The sequence below is a fragment of the Thamnophis sirtalis genome, unplaced genomic scaffold (genome assembly GCF_051295495.1).
Source record: "Thamnophis sirtalis isolate CommonGarterSnake01/CBP01778 unplaced genomic scaffold, rThaSir2_p1.2 scaffold_2, whole genome shotgun sequence".
Taxonomy (NCBI): Eukaryota; Metazoa; Chordata; class Lepidosauria; order Squamata; family Natricidae; genus Thamnophis; species Thamnophis sirtalis.
Genome location: NW_028261382.1, coordinates 86410214 through 86429863, shown reverse-complemented (window position 1 = coordinate 86429863; position 19650 = coordinate 86410214). Strand labels below are relative to the sequence as shown.

The 19650-nt window shown below is 42.1% G+C and overlaps 1 protein-coding gene across 4 annotated transcripts in view; it reads left to right on the top strand.

The window, feature by feature from the left end:
* Nucleotides 1-19650, top strand: part of PKNOX2 (PBX/knotted 1 homeobox 2) — a 334489-nt gene that overhangs the window by 97180 nt on the left and 217659 nt on the right. Inside the window, exon 1 of one of the 4 annotated variants that reach the window (XM_087706304.1) lies at nucleotides 4970-5025. The exons of the other annotated variants lie outside the window; for them this stretch is intronic. The gene's annotated coding sequence lies outside the window, so the exon portion shown is untranslated. Of the gene's footprint in view, nucleotides 1-4969; nucleotides 5026-19650 lie in introns of those variants that run through there. 4 annotated transcript variants of the gene reach the window in all.

Below are 19650 nucleotides of genomic sequence, written 5' to 3'. Positions count from 1 at the left end.
AAAATTCTATTTTCTTTATTTCAAACAGCCGCATGTCAGCCTTCTCTCCTTGCCCTGCAGCAACATCTGCTCTGGGAGGAGATGTACACCTACACCCTCTGTTCCAGCTGTTCTATATGCCGTTGCTGCCCACAGCTATCAGGGCAACGCCATGTGAAGTGATACCACAAGTATTTGCAATGTGCTTTCTCTCCCTTCCTCCAGGAGGTGCTAAGAGAGAATAATTCCCAAAGGGGGGGGGGGAGACCCTAAATCTGTGCATTGATTGGTTTCCCCCACAGCCCTTTAAAAACAAAAATCTGATGATGCAAAATGAATTGAGGTTTTGTTCGGGTTTTATCTTCGGTGTTCAGCTAAGCTGCACTCAAAGAGGATTATCACGTTATATAAAATACAAATTTAGTTATAATTTATAAGGTGAGGGGAACTCATCCCTGGGGTGGGGTGGGAGGGTGGGTGCGGGGACTGTGGGAGGAGAGCCGAAATATTCTGTACATTCTGTAAGATTTGCATTTTATTGAAGCACATTCATTCTACCCTATTTCACCTTAATCCTTCGTCTTCCTCTAATCCGCAGGAATATCTGTATGCAACCTCATGTGCATTAAAAGGTCTGCATTTTCTTGTACACAAGATTTTTTCATGTATTTTTCATCAGGGAATTGCCTCAGGTTTAGAGAACTGGGGGGAAAAAACACAAAAGAAACATATATGTTGGTTTGCTTATCAATTTGGAAACTATAAATTCATTTACCGTATATACTCGAGTATAGGCCGACCCGAATATAAGCCGAGGCACCTAATTTTACCACAAAAAACTGGAAAAGTTATTGACTCGAGTATAAGCCTAGGGTGGGAAATGCAGCAGCTACCGATAAATTTCAAAAATAAAAATAGATACCAATAATGCCATTGCCCATTGAATAACATATACAGCCTGCCTGTGCCCATTAAATATACAGTAGCCATTGTAAAAATTTGCTCTGCATAACAAATTATTATCACACAATACCGGTGTATTCAATGAAATACTTCACTCACCTCATGATGCTGATGTCCCGCTGTGATGATGATGTCCCGCCTCCTATGACACACGGCACAGTGATTCCTATCATTGGATCACTGTACCAGAGGAGGTGGGACATCGCTATGTGGCTGCTTGCCATAACAAGGAGGAGGTGGGACATCGTTGCAGAGCGGCAGGAGGGGGAGGAAGGGGAATCGTAAGATAGCCCTGCATTACATTAGAACGTGAGGAGGGGGGATGGTGCGGTGCGCGCTGCGCGGCAAACTGACACAGAGGGAGGGGAAACTCAGGGGCACTGGGCCATTCACGAGCGTCACCCAGCGGCATGGCCCCGCCCCTTTTTCTCCTCCATTTCAGGCAAATTTTTCACTGACTCGAGTATAAGCCGAGGCGGCTTTTTTCAGCTCAAAAAGTGGGCTGAAAAACTAGGCTTATACTTGAGTATATACAGTAAGTGTTATTGAAATATGGGCCAAGCTCATTTTAGCCCCACCCCTGGCATTAACTATATTTGAAAATCAAATAGGTCATTCTGTAACTATCAATAAGAAGGTCAACCAGTGGAATTTCTCTAAGAAGTTGCTTGGTGTCACAAGAGGAAAACCTCAAGAATAATTCCAAGCTAATATATTTCCAGAATTAAAGCAAGTAAAAATATACAGACTTGAAGGAGAAAATTTAGGGAGAAAATCCTATGTCGGTGTGTTTTTCCATGTGCATATGCACATGTGTGTTTACTTTCAGATGTTCCTACCTCAAGAGCTCTGATGCTGAGGATGGTGTATATGAAGAACTAGGTTCACCGACAAAAGGGCGACCAACAAAAGGGTGCCCGACTAAACCGCGGTGACAAAACCGCGAGTTCTAAAGCACTCCAACGAATGAGCGCTGAATCATGCCGACAACAGCGCGGCGACAGAAGCGCGTTGTCAACCTAAACCTAACCCTAACCCTAAACCTAAACCTAAACGTAACGCTAACCCTCACCCTAAACCTAACCTAAACCTAACCCTAAACCTAACCCTAACCCTAACCCTAACCCTAAACCTAACCCTAACCCTAACCCTAACCCTAACCCTAAACCTAAGCCTAAACCTAACCCTAAACCTAACCCTTACCTTAACTTAAATTGGCTTTCTGTCGACGCGCTGTTGTAAATCGTCCTTCTGTCGACGCGCTGTTGTCGGTGCGCTGTTGTCAGCGCGTTGATGACGTCACAGTTTTAGCGATGCGGTTTTGTCGGCGCGCTTTTGTCGTGCACGCTTTTGTCGGGTCAAGGAAGAACTATATGGGATATGTTGAATGTTTGAATGTTTATTTCATTTGTATGCCGCCCTTTTCCACCGAAGGGGGACTCAGGGCGGCTCACAACTCAAACCAGGGAAGGGGGATACAGACAAATTAACAACAACACAAAACAATACATAATTTAAAACACGCAACAATCATACCATTCGAGATAGGGGCAACGGTTCTTTAGCCCCAGGCCTGTTGGAACAGCCAGGTTTTAAGGGCTTTGCGGAAGGCCTGGAGGGTGGTGAGGGTGCGAATCTCCACGGGGAGTTCGTTCCAGAGGGTTGGAGCAGCCACCGAGAAGGCTCTCCTCCGGGTAGTCGACAGTCGACACTGGCCGGCGGATGGAATTCGGAGGAGGCCTAGTCTGTGGGATCTATTAGGGTTCTAATTCACCAGCTTGATACCATCTCAATCAATTGGATTGCAACACCAATTTCTCCGATGCCTACATGAAATGAGGGAGTGTGGGCCAGTCTTCTTTGTTGTCACCAAAATGGTATATAATGTATTGGTTCTGAACATACAGAACCAGCTTCACTCTTGTTGTTTAGGAAACTTTTGAAAACCTTGTCCCAAAGGTGCTTTTTCAAGAGGCAACTGAGCTTTCTTGTTTTTCTTTGAAGATGTTTCGCTTCTCATCCAAGAAGCTTCTTTAGCTCTGACTGGATGGTGGAGAATGGAAAGATTTATATTCCTTGTGGACAGCTGGACAACGACTCACTAAAAGAATGCAAATGACCAGCTGTCCGCAAGGAATATAAATCTTTCCATTCTCCACCATCCAGTCAGAGCTGGAGAAGCTTCTTGGATGAGAAGCGAAATGTCTTTAAAGAAAAACAAGGAAGTCCAGTTGCCTCTTGAAAAAACACCTTGGGGAAAACAAGGACCTGGATGATTGAGAATCTCCATAAACGTTTGAAAACCTTCCTTTTAAAGTGGTCTGTTGATATCTGAAGCCATCTGGGGAAGACAGATAGCTATCTTTTTTTGTACTTTTCATTAGTTGTAGTTGAAGTCTGATTGTAGTTTAAGATTGCTATTGATATTCTTGTATACCAGAAGAATGAAATTGGAATAGTGTAGAAATATGGATGGATGGATGGATGGATGGATGGATGGATGGATGGATGGATGGATGGATGGACGGACAGACAGACTGGGAAGCCATGGCAGTATGTGATATGTACTGATTTCTTCCTTTGATATTTTGCAATAGTTAAACCTGGGGAACTACATTTGTTCTTGAGTTCATCCAATTTAATGTGAGTGTAGAGAACTGCCAAGAATGTCTCCTTTGGAGACAAAATCTGATTGAAGGGTTGTAGCAGTCTTCCTTTGTCACTGTAGTGCTTTTTCATTGAATGTTCCAGCATACCACCAACTTCTAAGGGGTCAAATTCCAAAAAATACAGTGTAGTTTCTCAGGAAAGATGTGATAAGGACTTGGTTTTTTCCCCAATGTCCCTTCTGCTTGAATTACTGTATCTGGTAGCTACTATTGCTCAGGAAAAGCCAAACAAACATTTCCGGTGAAGACAGAAGCTTAAGATTTACGTATATCTGTATTTTTGATGGGAGGAGTGCAGGATTCCTAGGACTAGATTTTAAATTATGTCTGTAAACCAGTGGTGGGTTTCAAAATTTTTTAGAACCTCTTCTGTAGGTGTGGCCTGCTTTGTGGGAGTGGCTTGCTGGCCATGTGACCGGGTGGGAGTAGCTTGCTGGCCATGTGACCAGGTGGGAGTGGCTTGCCGGCCATGTGATTGGGTGGGCATGGCCAACTTGTAAAATGTGGTAAAACTCACTTAACAATGCTCTTGCTTAGCAACCAAAATGTTGGCTCAGGAACTCTGGCATTTGAAGCACGCAAGTCTTAAAGCAGTCAAGTTACAAGACCCTTGCACCCTAATCCTTAAGAAAAAAACACCAGGAGTGTTCAAACTTGACAGCTTTAAGACTTGTGGACTTCAACTCCCAGAATTCCTCTTCTCACTCTGAATCTTGATGATGTGCAGACTGGCGGGGGGAGGGAGCTGGAACCAGTTCTAAAAGGCACGGTAGATTTGTGGAACCTCTTCTATAGAAGAGGTTAGAACTGGCAGGAGTCCACCCCTGCTGTAAACCTAAGAGCAGAAACACAAGCATTTGTCCTGTATCTGTGTACTGCAGGAATGCTTGATTCCAACTCAGCTTGGAAAAAGGAATATTAAAGGATTGGAGGGGGGGGGGGAAGAGGCCAAAATAAGGGCATCTTAAGTGCTATTGCTAAGTGTAGATCTAAACACAAGCCTTGAAAAGGCATTTGCATGAGAGATGATGTACAGTGTCAACATTTTCCTCTTAATAAAGAAATGTTTTCACATTAAATAAAAAGGATTGCATCTCATCCCATAATTCTTGCCTTACAAGTTACAGTAAATAAATAATGGCTTATCCCTTATAATGATAAATTTTATTGCCAGATTTTTTTTTCTGACAAACTAGCCTGTATCACAGTTTCTTGTTTTTTTTTTTCCTTTCTTGCAAACTGACATCATTTTCCATCCAGCCCAAAGAAATTATTTTCCCCCATAGGTAATATTTTCTTCCTCATGTTTTTCTTTCATATAGATATTCCAGAATAATGCTTAAAGTTCCTTCTGTAGATCAGATGTCTTTCTGGCAAGCATAAAATAAAATATAATGTGGCTGCCATTATGAAGGTAAGTTTTCCTGAGGCTAGAGGGAATGTAATTAAGCGATAGTGGGAAAGTAAGTAGGAGAGAGAGAGAGAGACAGAGACAGAGAGAGACAGAGAGACAGAGATTCAATTTTTCCTGATTTAAGAAGATAAGTTTTTCCTCCTCCTCCTCCTCCTCCTCCATAGATTCCTGTCAATCTTGATTTTTGCTTGAATATGTCCAGTAGAGGAGAATCATTGTCACAACTTTGCCATGCTTTCTTTTTCTTCCAACTTCCATATGAAATGAGGCATAATGTTTAGAATCTCAGTGTTGCAAACTCTACCTCTTATGACTATATGTATTTATTTAAACTTATTTATCACTCAACTCCAAACTGATTTTGGGTGGCTCACAATATATTAAGCAATGAAAACATAACGTAAAGCAAAAATTAGATGGGATCTGGACACTTGATACAAAACCATATACCAAAACACATCTTTACATACATACAGACAGTTTCATAAATCACCCAAATTTATGAGCAGGCATCATGATATTGCAATGCTTGTTTTTTTTCCCTCTCTCTCCTTACTCAACCAGGAAAACTTTCAAACTTTGCTTTAAGTCTACCTTAAGGCGAACTCATATCTCATATTTGTACTTAAAATATGTACTTTTTAATATCTCCTGTCACTTACTCTAAGGGGGAAAAACTTGTAAAATGTTTTTCAGAGGAAGAAAGAGTTTGAATGAAATTCTCATCCTTGCAACTGTTTAGTTTCAACGGTGAGCAGCTTTATGAGAATGTTCTGTCTTTTATCATACAGTCTCCTTACAACAGTCTGTAACTCCCCATCCTTCAAGAAAACCCATAAGGCACAGCTCATGGGATATAGCCTCCCATATGTCATCTTCAGTTGGAAGGTCTAGTTAGTTGGAAAGCTGCTGAGAATAGATAGATACAGAAACCAACTACCCTTTCTCCATCAATAAACAAAGCTCAAACGCACCATCAAGAGAAATTTAGAAAGAATTGTCAAAAAGCCTGAGACTCAGGTAGAAAAACTGAATCCTTAACACAATGCCCTAAGCACAGTTTGCAAACTGCAATAGTTGGATTCACACAAAATGCATGACCGAAAGCAGATAAATAAGAAACAAACTAAGCCAGGCGAGCATACAGTTTGAACCAGGCTAGAGTGATCCATTCAGACTTCCTGCTTTGCACTCATCTTGAATAGCTGGTTCACACAGAGGGGGATTCAGCTAGAATGAAGCCGAGGTGGCGCAGTGGTTAGAGTGCAGTACTGCAGGCTACTTCAGCTGACTGCTAGCTGCAGTTCGGCAGTTCAAATCTTACCGGCTCAAGGTTGACTCAGCCTTCCATCCTTCCGAGGTGGGTAAAATGAGGACCCAGATTGTTGGGGGCGATATGCTGACTCTGTAAACCGCTTAGAGAGGGCTAAAAGCCCTATGAAGCGGTATATAAGTCTAAATGCTATTGCTATTGCTATGAAACGAACCACATTTGCTGGGCCTAACCATTCACTATCTATCTCATGTCATGCCTTCTCTTGCAAATCATCTTCGTCCCCATCTGGGTTTTATGGAAGAGTTTGTGACTTTGCTCAGCTCCTTTTAGAGGAAATCAGAAGAACCTGGAGATCTGTGCAAGGATTTCCTGAGGATCCCTCAGTTTCAGAAGACAACCCACCGGTGGAGAAGTTCTCTGTGAGTTGCAAGCCCAAGCATCGGCAAAAATGATTTTCTGGCCTGGCTTTTTAAGACCAACTTTTTGTAATCATTTTTTTGGCATCCCGGATCCTGCCTGCACAGAGAGCATCTCCCTCGTCCATTTCTCTACGGGTCACTCCTGTGCTGAGATCTGAAGATCCAGTAAATAATTGAGTTCATTTCACTTTGGTCCCCTGTCCCCCTCCTCTTCCCATACCCGCCTAGCACTTGCCACCCTGCTGTCTGTTTTTCCTTGCCAAGGTTCAGTTCTAATTATGTTGATTTTCTTCAGCCCACCCCCTCCTGGAAGCTTATTAGGGTGAATATTTTTATTTATTATCATTTCGCCCAACTCCTGCCAGCATTTCCAATTACTCTCGCCGCTTCCTTGTAATTGTCTTTCTGTAATGGCTCTGAAACAATTGCGCTAAATGAGGTGTCTCCAGCAAGATGAGAGTTTCACTTCATTAAAGGCTAATGTATTCGCAGCTCAGACTCTGTGGGGCTGACTTGGAAAGGAGACATTTAAACAGCTTCTTTTCTTTCTTTTCTTTTCTTTCAAATTGTAGGGAGCAACTTCTAGTGGCAAGGAAGGTTTTGTTTTTGCATGTGCTTGTATGCTCATCGTTGTTGTTTTTTTGTGCCCTCAACTGCCTACCCTAGTTAGAATGCAAGAAAAGCTGAGGAAGCAGCAGTTTGTTGCTCAAAAATGAGATAATTTCTCCTGTTTGGATGTAGCTTTCCTTATAGGAACAGCCTATGTCTCTGCCCAAGTCGCTTTGTTCTTTTTTAGTATTTCTTTCTCTCCATGTATCTTTTAAGTTTATTTCGTCTATCATTCTGAAGAAGGATTTCGGGAGCAATTTTCTATTTAGCTTTGTTGTCTTGTGTGTTTTGTAGTCTAATGTTCTGGTTTACAATGCCATTAAAATCTCCCATCATACAAATATCAACATAGTCCAAATCCGAGATTTTTTTTTGTGCAGTTTTTTTTTTTGTAAAATACATCTTGCTTTTCATTAGGAGCATAGATTCCAATTAGAAGTATTTTTTTTTTAAATATCCATGATTTCCACCATCAAAATTCTTCCCTCTTCATCTGCATGAATTAGTTTCGCTGGAATATTATCTTTAATATAGAAGATCACTCCTCTTTTCTTACAATTCGCCAGTGTAGTAAACATTTTCCCAAGCTTTGGTTGTGTTAGTTGGTGTTCATGTCTCTTTTGAATATGTACTTCTTGTAGGCAGATTATGTCAAGTTTTAGCAATAGCAATAGCAGTTAGACTTATATACCGCTTCATAGGGCTTTCAGCCCGCTCTAAGCCGTTTACGGAGTCAGCATATCGCCCACACAGTCTGGGTCCTCATTTCACCCACCTCGGAAGGATGGAAGGCTGAGTCAACCTTGAGCCGGTGAGATTAGAACCGCTGAACTGCAGGTAACAGTCAGCTGAAGTGGGCTGCAGTACTGCACCCCAATCACTGCGCCTCCTCGGCTCTTTCCAAGTTTTAACTTTTCTAATTTGTGAAATATTTTCTTTCTTTTAATTGCTGAATTAAGTCCATTAATATTGAGTGTGACCATTTCCCCCCCCCTCCATGTTTATACTTTATATACAGGATTTATGCCCAACTCGCTTTGCAGATGAAGATACAATGGCATTAACATTTTTTGTTTTGTTTTGATCAGTCTTCTCGGCAATCACCTTGCAGGATTTCTTACACAAAATTACAGGAGATAAAGTCTACGGAGATTCTCAGTCATCCAGGCCACCCTTGTCCCAAAGGTGCTTTTTTTTCCAAAAGGCAACTGGACTTCCTTGTTGTTTTTTTTCTTGAAGATGTTTCACTTCTCATCAGGACTGAAGAAGCTTCTTGGATGAGAAGGGAATTGTCTTCAAGCAAAACAGAGAAAGTCCAGTTGCCTTTTGAAAAAGCACCCTTGGGGCAGGAGCTAAAGTGCACCAGCCCCTATTAGTAAGCATTTCTTCAGACTCCACCTAGATGGTGGCAGGAGGCCTAAATCTCCTGGAAAAATAGGTTCTGAGTTTCCTTCCTCTGCAAGAGAGGAAGGTTCTGTCTTTCTACCTCTTTCTCAAGGCACTTGAGCATTTTTTCAGAGAAAGTTGGGAGGGTGTTTTTGAGCTGATGCATTGGATAGAAGGAGGCCACTGCATTTCAGTCTTCTGTAACTGATCTTCCCAGCATGATCTAGCTTCCTTCCTACAGCAGCTGCCCATGTGGCTTAGTCTAAAAAAAGACCTATAGCAGAAAGCTCCTTCAGGAGGTCTCTTCTCTTGGGATTTAATGGAAAGTTGGAATTTAGGAAGACGATTGCTCAATGTAAAGGTAGAACAGTTCCAGTTATATACTATATATTCCTTGCATCCAGACATTCATGGTTAAGACATTAAAACTATTTTTCCATGATGTAAATTCCTCCTAATATAACTTCCTTTATAATATATGATAAAGGGACGTGGTGGTTCAGTGGCTAAGACACTGAGCTTGTCGATCAGAAAGCTCGGCAGTTTGAATCCCTAGTGTCGCATAACGCAGTGAGCTCCCATTACTTTCCCAGCTTCTGCCAACCTAGCAGTTCGAAAACATGTAAAAATGCAAGTAGAAAAATAGGAACCACCTTTGGTGGGAAGATAACAGTGTTCCATGTGTATTTGGCGTTTAGTCATGCCGAATGGCCATATGACCACGGAGAAGTCAGCGCTGGCTCTTTGGCTTTGAAACAGAGATGAGCACCATCCCCTAGAGTCAGGAACAACTAGCACATATGTGCGAGAGGAACCTTTACTTTTACCTATAGTGTATGATACATCAAGATGTCTCTTCTGGTTCTGGGAAGTCGGGGGGGGGGAGGATGTGGGGGGTCGGGGGGTCGGGTGGGGGGAGGGATGGATATATATTAGGTTAGACAAGATGTGTTAGATCTCAATGTAATGTGACTTCACATGTATACTGTTCTTTTTTTTAATTTTTCTTTAAAAATAGGATAGGCCAAGTATATTGACATGTAGCGGAAATACACCAAGGAGCGGAGGAGTGGGAATGAAGAAAGATGGGCAGAGAGGGATGGGAGAGAGGGTGGGAGGGAAAGGTGAGAAGGAAGGGGGGAGTGGATGTGGAGAGAGGAGTGGTAGAGCGGGAGGGGAAGTAGGGTAGAGGGGGATGATGGAGGGAAGATAGAAAGTTGGAGGGTGATGGAAGAAAGAGGTGTATGGAGAGCGGAAGAGTTATATTGGGTTTCTATTTTCTGGGGCATTGTTGACAAGAGGAATTGATGCAATTATTGTTTAATGCTGTATGGTGTTGGCTATGTACAGTATACATGTGAGTGTATGAAAATGAAAATAAAAAATTGTGGGGGGAAAAAAAGTCTCTTCTTGGGATTTGATGGGAAAGGAAATGTGGGAAGCCAATGGAGGAAAGAGAAGAGTATTTCTGCATGTGCTCATATTCCTAACCTATTTCATAATTAAGTTAAGCACCAAAAGTGGCAACTAAGCAGCAAGAATTTCAGCAAAATTTTCTTCTTTGGGGGAAAAAAAATTGAAAGCAATTTATTTTCCATCAGATTGAATGACAATGGCTGGAATAATGCAGGAAAAAAAATTGGCAGAACACTCATTAAAACTAAATTAGTTTTAAGACTCTAAGGAGCAAATTGCACAATATGTTAAAAACAAGCACCAAATTAGTCTTTCATTTGTTTTTACATTTGAATATGCATATAGTGAACCCATCCAGATCAAGATCCCTGTGTTTGTGTTTTTGTGTGTGTGTGTGTGTGTGATATTTCTTTCCTAAGATCCTTGTTTCAAAAAATGGATTTGTGGAAAATTTAATTGCTGCCCTTATTAAATATGATATATCTTCTCCTTTATTTTAAATGTCTGATATACAACTTAAAAACAAAGAATAAAATGGTTTGCAGTTATATTTAAGCAGCCGTTTAGATACATTCATATTTTCCTAGAGCTGATATTAGTAAAAATATAAATAAATAATTTCCTATTGCTAATATAGCAATCCTCGGCTTACGACCACAATTGAACCCCTCCCCTGACTTTATGTTGCTTTTGTCCCATTTTATGACTTTTGTCCCATTTATGACTTTTCTTGCCATATTTGTTAAGTGAGTCCCTGCAGTTGTTAATTTAGTAACACGGTGTTACGTGAATCTTGCTTCCCCGTTGACTTCGCTTGTCAGACAGCCGCAAAAGATGGTCAGATGACTCAAGGACACTGCAGCCGTCATAAATGTGAGTCATTTGTCAAGCATCCAAATGTAAATCACGTGACCACGGGGATGCTGCAACAGTCATAAGTGTGAAAAATGGTTTGTAAGCCTTTTTTTTCCACTGCTGTTGTGGCTTTGAATGGTCACTGATTAGCTGTATTGGGAAATTCACTATGTTCCTAAAGCTGATATTAGTGAACGTCAGTGATTTCATTAATGGTCCCACGTGGCACTACCAATGAAGCCCTTATTTATTTCATCCATCAACACGTGCTTTCTTTCAGTTCTTCTTCTTATTGTCCCTCTTTCCATTGTGATAGGACACGATGCTTAGCATGCAGAAGACTTGGGGAAAGCTACTTGCCCAGCCCGAGATCAGCTCTACAGCTTTAGGGAACTGCTTCATTTGCATCTCCTGGAATTATGTTAGTGTGGTGAATGGTGGTAATTGGTTCCATCAGGGAAACAACCAATGTTTTTATTGGCTTCTTACACTGATATGCTAATAAAATATTACCATTTGTTTTGTCCTAGCTGTCAGAGAAGACCATGAATCCTAAGTGTGGTTCTCTGGAACACCTCGCATGCTGCTTTACTGATGGGCTTTAATATCTTTGCTCAATCACTGTTCCTTACTCCTTCCTCAATTTACTATTGAAGGGAATGACTTGTTTAAACTTACAATGTTTTTGGCGCTGGGTGGAAAGACTTTTGTTTATTGAATCACCTTATTATTTGTTGGGTTAAAGTTGATGGATGTTTAGGTATTTGATTAGTCTTCCCTCTCATCTGAAAAGGAGGAGTGTTGCCATGCTTATGCCTACTGCCACCGGTAGCCTCCCACCATCAAGTGCGATCCCGCAGAGTTGGCCTCCTCAGGGTGCTGTTGGCCAGGCAGTGTAGGCTGGTGACCCCCAGGGGGAGAGCCTTCTCTGTGGGAGCGCCTTCCCTTTGGAATGAGCTGCCCCCAGGGCTTCGCATAATCCCCGACCTCCGGTGCTTCTGGTGCACCCTAAAAAGTTGGCTTTTCCAGCAAGCCAGCCTGGCCTGAATAAATTATTAATTTTAATTGTTAATTTTAATCCAATTTCTAAATCTCATTGTAAATGTCTATTGGGTTTTTTTTGATATTCTATTTAATCTTTCTTTTAACTTTGTACGCCGCCCTGAGTCCTTTGGGAGAAGGGCAGCGTATAAATCCAATAAATCTAACAAACCTAACCTAGATTCATTATATGACCATTGTTTCTAAATATAGGTAGTCCTTGACTTTCAATCATTCATTTAGTGTCCACTCAAAGTTACAATGGCATTGAAAAACCTGACTTACAACCAATCCTTACACTACAGCTGTGGCAGCATCCTCATGGTCTCGTGATCCCAATGTGAGAACTTGGAACCAGCATATATTTAAGAGGGTTGCAGCTTTCTGGGATTATGTGAATGCAACCTTCCCAGCTGGCTTCTGACGAGCAAATTCAATGGGGAAACCGGATTTGCTTAACAACTGGAGTGATTTGCTTAACAACCATGGGGGAGAAAAGATCACGAAATTGTGTGTGAATCACTTAACATCTGCCTTGCTTAGCAAGAGAAATTCTAGTCTCAGTTGTGGTCGTAAGTGAAAAACTACCTATACTGAGATAGATCAGGCATAGGAAGGTCACCCTAATCCAGGGGTTGGCAAACTTAAACACTCAAAGAGCCATTTGGACCCGTTTCCCACAGAAAAGAAAACACTGGGAGCCACAAAGGTCCTAACCGGAAGGGCCCTGTTCAATTCTGAAGCTGACCGGAAGTTCAGTTCCCCCACCACAGAGTCTCCTCCTAGTGCAGCGTATTTTTTCCTCTACCTGTCATAACCGAAAGCTCTATCAATTGTGGAGATAACTGGAAAACCCTCCCCTTGCCATAGAATCTTCTCCTGGCACACTGTGCGTCTCCCCCCACCCACCAGAAGCTCCTCTCAAAATTGTGGTGCTGGCTGGTGACGGAGCCGCAGCAGAGGGAGGAAAGAGCCACATGAGGCTCCAGAGCCGCAGTTGGCTGACCCCTGCCCTAATCAGTTGGTCAAATAGGTTATGACTGATTTGTGTTCTGGGGTTTTCAGCAGATTTACTACTGGTAGATTTATAAGTAAGATTAAGAATGATTTCAACTCATGATCTCAGAGGTGGGATTCAGCAGGTTCTGACCAATTCTGGAGAACCGGTAGCAGAAATTTTGAGTAGTTCGGAGAACAGGTAAATACCACCTCTGACTGGCTCCGCCCCCATCTATTCTCTGCCTCCTGAGTCCCAGCTAATCGGGAGGGAATGGGGATTTTGCAGTAACCTTCCCCTGCCATGCCCACCAAGCCACGCCCACCAAGCCACACCCACCAAGCCATGTCACACCCACCAAGCCATGCCACATCCACCAAGCCACGACCACAGAACCGATAGTAAAAAAAAATGAATCCCACCACTGCATGATCTGTAACATTCTACTAAATCTGAAAAGATCAAATAAATTTCAAATTTAATCTATAATAGGCTTCTTCAACCTGGCATTCTCCAGGTGCATCAAGGATATATACATTTTTTAAAATTTAAACGCACATCTAGCTGGATTAAGTTTTGATCCTTTGGGGTGCGATGAATCAATGATTTGTTATTTTCCAGCTTTAATGAATTAGCACATTACAGTCTTACCATTGTTGGTGAGAAAGAGGAATATACATTTAATGAATAGAAGCCCATGTAGGACATCACTGTTGGGGTGGAGGTGCAGTTTGTAGAAGGTATCATGGCAAGCCCAGCAAAATGAAATAACAGAAGAAATGCATGAAACCAGGGCTGAGTCATACTGGCATGGAAATAAAGTGCCTGGCCCAGTTTAATTTCCCATGTTTCCCCCAAACTAGACACAATATGGAGGATTAAGACAGCATTTTCCAAAATCACCTCTCTGGCATTGATTAGCATCCTGGGTTGAGATTGGGTATTGTCAGCTGTAGAGAAATTACATGCTTTTGGTTAAATGTATAATTGAAAAAATAGAATCATCTATGCTACATTATTAGTGGATAAAAATATTACTTCATATATATATTTCCAATCTTTGCAGTAGAGACAAGGGAGGTCTACATCCCACATCAAAAACACTCATGGCTTTGTTTATTTCTTAAAGGCACAATAGATGCAAGAGATACAACAATGTATTTAAAATATATCCAAAATTAGAGGAAGCCAGAGAATTTAGTTTAGACAAGGCCTACGGGCCACATCCATCCCATGATGTGGTTAGATCTTGTCCACAGGGCTGTCCTGGAGATAGTCAGGGGCCGGCCCCTGCCAAGGTAGTACTTTATAGTACTCTGAGCAGTTTGTAGAGTCATCATATTGCCCCACAACAATTGTCATTTTGTTCCTCAGAAGCATGGAAGGCTGAGTCAACCTCGAGCCGGTCAGGATTGAACTGCTGGCAGAGTTAGCCTGCAATACTGCATTCTAATAACCACATTCTCACGTGTGTGTGTGTGTCTGTGTGTGTGTGTGTCTGTGTGTGTGTGTGTGTGTGTGTATAGATAGATAGATAGATAGATAGATAGATAGATAGATAGATGATAGATAGATAGATAGATAGATAGATAGATAGATAGATAGATAGATAGATAGATAGATAGATAAGTAGGTAGGTAGGTAGGTAGGTAGGTAGGTAGGTAGGTAGGTAGGTAGGTAGATAGATAGATAGATAGATAGATAGATAGATAGATAGATAGATAGATAGATAGATAGATAGATAGATAGATAGATAGATAGATAGATAGATAGATAAGTAGGTAGGTAGGTAGGTAGGTAGGTAGATAGATAGGTAGGTAGATAGGTAGATAGGTAGATAGGTAGATAGGTAGATAGGTAGATAGGTAGATAGGTAGATAGGTAGATAGGTAGATAGGTAGATAGGTAGATAGGTAGATAGGTAGATAGGTAGATAGGTAGATAGGTAGATAGATAGAGATAAAAGCAGTAACCAGGTTGAGCTAAACATTGCACTAATCTTCAAATCCTTGTGTTAACTATCTGTTGTTATACTTAGCACATACAAAGTCCATAAATGGTTTCCAGTCTGTTTTAAGGTTGGTTGGTCCATTATCTAATCAAAGCGGTTAATTTCGCCATCTCTGCTGGCTTCAGTAATATTACCATATCCAAGATGCCCGTATACGCATGCCAACCCTACAAGCTTGTAGACCACGCAGTTCTCTCCGATTTTCCCCTATTTGTACAAAGGCCGGGCCTGCAATGTGTAGGGTGCTTACGAGCCCAGCCCCCCTCCCTTATCCTGTGCTCATATTTTCTAGGCCTGCCAATGATCAGAATCTTGCATCCACAGTTCTTTTCCTTTCTGAGTCATATTCCCAGCCTTGCAAGGCAATGTCAAACTAAGGCCACTTCTGAAGAGCAGCTGCTGCAAACCGAACCTCTTGAACATTATTATTGTTCCTCTAGGTTTACAGTTTTATCCCTCCTCGGTCTACTTCTTGGACAGATGTATAGCTTTGCATGTTAACCTTATAAGGGCGTTCTGCTTTGTCTCAATCCTGGCTGGGTCTTAAACTTCTCCTTTATCTGCAGTTAGTACCTGTGTTGATAGGAGGCCCCTGATTCTTTGCTTTCCTCCTCCTCCTCCTCCTCCTCCTCCTCCTCCTCCTCCTCCTCCTCCTCCTCCTCCTCCTCCTCCTCCTCCTCCTCCTCCTCCTCCTCCTCCTCTTCACATGCCACAAAAGAGAACTCACATTTTCATAACCCATCAAAGCAGATGGTTGACAGAGCTGGAGAGACTGTATGTGGCTTCAGTATGCTGTCCAAGTGGATGAGTAATTGTGAAGCATCTTTTATCTTCTCCCCTTTAAACTAGGATTGGATTGAGCCCTTCCTTTGAAGCCCTGAGCATCATCTGATAAAAGATTCTGCTTTGCCTCTTTTGCTGTGGTCAGCACACACACGTCGACAGTATTATGTGCGCATGGAGGGAGTGTGCACAGATTCCAAAGCTTCATTGCAGGGCTCTTTTCCCAGGCTGCCCATCCCAGAGTGACCTGGAGGTAGTCGAGGTAATTAAGGTGGATTTACAAGTCTTCGGTGATAAGTATGATGCCTCCTGGTCAATGATCTTCTTCCTCCTCCTCTGCCTTCTCCTCCTTACTCAACTCAGGCACCCTGAAACCTTTGGAGAACACTGTACTTCATTGACGATGGCTCTTCTCCAAATTTTTCAATGCGATAGGTTCATTACTCAAAAGCATTCAATCAGAATGCATACTTGAGAAAAAGCTTTGGGAAAAAATCATAAATATTAGAAACAAATTGGTATATGCACATATTTATTAGATGGGGGGCGTTTAATGAATAGAAAATTATGTATGGAAGTCCAGGTGGTTTTTCCTTCCTTCCTTCCTTCCTTCTTTCCTTCTTTCCTTCTTTCCTTCTTTCCTTCTTTCCTTCTTTCCTTCTTTCCTTCTTTCCTTCTTTCCTTCTTTCTTTCCTTCCTTCCTTCTTTCCTTCCTTCCCTCCCTCCCTCCCTCCCTCCCTCCTTCCTTCCTTCCTTCCTTCCTTCCTTCCTTGGTTGACTCAGCCTTCCATCCTTCTGAGGTTGGTAAAATGAGGACCCAGATTGTTGGGGGCAATATACAAATAATGTTTAGAACAGGCTGTAAAGTGGTATATAAGTCTAAGTACTATTGCTATTGCTATTCCTTCTTCTTTTGTGCAATGGGCCTAATTTACAGTTAGAAAAGTAAAAAAATGAGCCTCACAGACATGGATAGATTTACCCATTGGCTGAAATTTCAGTCTAGTCCTGGGACAACTGCTCCTTAGCCCAACCATGCATAGATAACATGTTTCCCTTATTAATAGACGAATGATTGCAAATTCCTTTCTTTAAAATAGTCGTTCTATGTGTGCCAACTCCCCAGGGCAGACAATCAGTTCTCTGCAGGTTGATGAAATCGCTGGCTGATATGCATACATTTTTCCTTATTCAAATCCATATAATAGCGACAGAAATGGAATAAACAACTTGCCCATATCCCGCCCATCTTATTTTGCTTTGATTTTCTAACAATAACAATTCTTTCCTTGCTGTTTCTATCTGAACAGCACTCAGACAATAATAGATACTTTTAAACTATTAATTTGTTTCCTTAAAAAAAGGATTTTTTTTTCTTTAAAAGAAACTCTTTGGGTAGTGGGAAAGGAGTCCTGCTAAGCTCAGAATCTTTTTATTTGCTGCTATTAAATCTCTCAGAGCAGCTTTACATACTGTTTATCTCGATGGTAACTATTATCCTATCAGCCCGAATCATTCTTCAGAATGCACTTAAAATTATGAAAGAGTCCCTGAGAGTTGTTTCACTAGTTTGTGACATTCAGGCGGGGAGAAGGGGGTGGGGTTCGGTGTCAGACTTTGTTTTGTTGATAAAACAGTATTTTCTCACTTGGCAATAAAACTGTCCATGGGATCAATCAGGAAAACAGGTTTTTAGAAAGATGGGATGTTAGCAATAGCAATAGCAGTTAGACTTATATACCGCTTCATAGGGCTTTCAGCCCTCTCTAAGCGGTTTACAGAGTCAGCATATTGCCCCCAACAATCCGGGTCCTCATTTTACCTACCTCGGAAGGATGGAAGGCTGAGTCAACCCTGAGCCGGTGAGACTTGAACAGCCGAACTGCAGAACTAGCAGTCAGCTGAAGTAGCCTGCAGTACAGCACTCTAACCACTACGCCACCTCGGCTGTTAAAACAAGCATGCCTTCATCCAACCCAGAGGTGAGTTGCTCCCGGTTCAGCCCGGTTCAGTCAAACCAATAGTGGAATTACCCAGGCCTGCCACACCCCCGAACTGGTTCTCTTGTTTCCGCTGGGCCGCCGCCATTTTGGATTTTAGTGAATGCCCATGCGCAGTTCACTGCAAATTGTTTTGCGCGTGCACGAAAAACGATTTACATTGAACAGCGCACATGCATTCGGGGTGTGTACCAGTAGTAAAACCGGCAGCAACCCACCCCGATCCACCCCTAGTAGTTGTAATGTCATTCAAGCATGCATAGCAACCGTTTGAAGGGTAGATCTACATATGATATGATTGGGCCTTTAGTTCGGCGGCTTAACAGGGTCTATAACTCAAAGTCCTTGAACCTCAGAGAAAGTTGAGTCAATGCTGCTTGATCTGGCTTGGTGTAAGAGAAATGAATGGTGTGACAATGCTGTTTGCTTAGACATACACTATTAAATCTGAGAGGGTAGCTAATGGTCAAAGTAGTCCATAGCGCCAAAGCATATGGAATTCAACCCAAAGGTGATTTTTCAAGAGGCAACTGGGCTTTCTATTTTTTTTTTCTTTGAATATGTTTTGCTTCTCACCCAAAAGCTTCTTCAGCTCTCTCGGATGAGAAGCAAAACATCTTCAAAGAAAAACCAGAAACTTTTCAAGTTGCCTCTTGAAAAAGCTCCTTTGGGATAACCATGACCTGGATGACTGAGAATCTCTATAGACAATCCAACCTTGACTTTTTCTAGGCATGTCCAATGCACATCTGTGTGCTACGCTAATCGGCCATTGGTTTTGAGGAGTCTGGAACAGGAAAGCACATCTGCATTCAGGGTCTCAGGTCTTGATGTTCGGCCCAAAGCATTGCTGATCTTGGCTGGGCTGGGCAGCCAAGCAGGATCAGGCCAGGTGAGAAGTGGGATGGGAGAATGTCAGCAAATATCAGAGATGTTGGCTATAATACAATACATCCTTGTATATACAATATTCAAAATCTACAATACAATGCAATGCAATGCAATGCAATGCAATGCAATACAATACAATACAATAGCAGAGTTGGAAGGGGGCTTGGAGGTCTTCTAGTCCAACCCCCTGCCTAGGCAGGTAACCCTATACCATTTCAGACAAATGGCTATCCAACATCTTCTTAAAGACTTCCAGTGTTGGGGCATTCACAACTTCTGGAGGCAAATTGTTCCACTAATTAATTGTCAGGAAATTTCTCCTCAGTTCCAAGTTGCTTCTCTCCTTGATTAGTTTCCACCCATTGCTTCTTGTTCTACCCTCTGGTGCCTTGGAGAATAGTTTGACTCCCTCTTCTTTGTGGCAACCCCTGAGATATTGGAACACTGCTATCATGTCTCCCCTAGTCCTTCTTTTCATTAAACTAGACATATCCAGTTCCTGCAACCGTTCATTTGTTTTAGTCTCAAGTCCCCTAATCATCTTTGTTGCTCTTCTCTGCAATCTTTCCAGAGTCTCCACATCTTTTCTACACCGTGGTGACCAAAACTGAATGCCTTATTCCAAGTGTGGCCTTACCAAGGCCTTATAAAGTGGTATTAACACTTGATTCTGTCCCTCTGTTTATGCAGCCTAGAACTGTGTTGGCTTTTTTGGCAGCTGCTGCTAGATTGAGATGTGGGGAAAGCCATTCCCATGGAGGCAACAGTGAATCACCTCTGCACTGCTGCCAAGAGGGTTGCATTGATGAGTTCAATGGAAGTCAAACTTTACTCAAAGGTTTTTTATTTTACAGAAAAATTCTGTTTCTCTGAGCGCATCCCTGAGCGAAGCCAAAGCTTGGGAAGCCAGCATAGCCCTTCCGAGACAGGCTTGCAAATTA